Source organism: Nannospalax galili, unplaced genomic scaffold (assembly GCF_000622305.1).
Source record: "Nannospalax galili isolate Female #2095 unplaced genomic scaffold, S.galili_v1.0 scaffold1899, whole genome shotgun sequence".
NCBI lineage: Eukaryota > Metazoa > Chordata > Mammalia > Rodentia > Spalacidae > Nannospalax > Nannospalax galili.
The window spans coordinates 677,565-679,034 of record NW_008342414.1 but is presented as its reverse complement, the minus strand read 5'-3'; the positions used below and the strand labels follow the sequence as shown (position 1 = coordinate 679,034).

Here is a 1,470-nt window from a genome sequence, read left to right as displayed (position 1 = left end):
GGTCAGGCAGGAACCTGGAGGCAGGAGCTGAAGCACAGGCAATGAAGGAATGTTGCTTACTGGCTTGCTCCCCTGCCCCATGCTCAGATTGCTGTCTTATATAACATAGGCCCACCTGCCCAGAGGTGGCACCACCCACAGTGGCCTGGGCTGTCCCATATCACTCAATAATCAAGAAGATGCCCCACGGACATGACAACAGGCCAGTTCAATGGAGGCAATTTCCCAACAAAGGCTCTCTCAACCCAGGTATGTCAAGGTGACACTAAAGCTATCCAGCACAATTAGCCCAGAGAGAAGATTAGCATGGCACCTGGACAAGGATGACATGCAAATTCATGAAGTGTTCCATATTTTAAAAATAGAGATCTTGCTTTGGAGGGCTAGGGCTGAGATCCTAGCAGATAGCCTGAGAGGGTGGGTTCAGACCGCCTCCATCAGGGTAGCTGCTCGGAGCTTAGCAGAATGCTAGAGAGTGCCGGGTTCTGGCCTCCTTCTGGCCTCCAACTACCAGAGGACCTGAGATCCTACCTCTACATGGTGGTGAGCTTCCCCTAATTGTGCCATACCATCCCCCTACCTGGGATTCTGTGAGGCTCCTCCCAAGGCCCCAGGGCAGATCTGGCTTTGGTAGGCTAAGGCTGGGATCTCAGCAAACCACCAGAGTGCTGCATTCTGGCCCCCCTCTGGCCTCCCTCTGGCATAGGGTTGACACCACACAGGATTGCCTGAGAGACCCTGGATCCTGCCTCCACATGGTGAAGGAAGCCTGGGCTTCTGTGGGTACCCCTGAATAGCTGATCTGAAGCCATCAGTTCCTCCAAAATAAACCTGAAAGAACCTGAACCCTGTACCAACCAGCTTTACATAATCAATAAAGAAAGGATCTAGGCACCTGGATAATACAAACAAAAACATACTTCAACTTAATTCTCATATCAGAATCATAAACAATAAAAGAAATTCACATGCCAAAACCACAATGAAAGAGTAATAAAATGGAAAGCCAAAACATTATGTCCCCAGCAAAGCCCACCGATCCTGTAGAAGAGTTCTATAAAGAAAATCCCCTAGAGAAAACCCAGGATACTGAATTTAAAAGAACAATCATAAACATGATCAAGGAATTCAATGAATTTAAGGAACACATGAACAAACAAATCAAAGAGCTAAAAGAAGATAGGGATAAACTTCTGAATGAATTCACAAAAGAAATAGAAACATTGAAGAAAACTCAGGCAGAAATGAAGAAGTAAGTGCAAAACTCAGTAAGTCAACTTGAAACAAGAGGGGAAAGCCTCACCAATAGAATGAATGAAATGGAAAACAGAATATCAACACTGAAAGATAAAGTTGAAGAATTGGACCACTCAAGCAAAGATTATGGATTTAAAAAAAAAACACAGGAATGGAATATGCAAGAGATGTGGGACACCATGAAAAGACCAAATCTACAAATTGTAGGGATGG

The 1,470-nt window shown here is 45.0% G+C and overlaps 1 pseudogene; it reads left to right on the top strand.

The window, feature by feature from the left end:
• The first annotated feature begins 290 nt into the window (after window positions 1–290).
• Window positions 291–358, top strand: LOC115071325 (annotated as a pseudogene).
• Window positions 359–1,470: the final 1,112 nt, after the last annotated feature.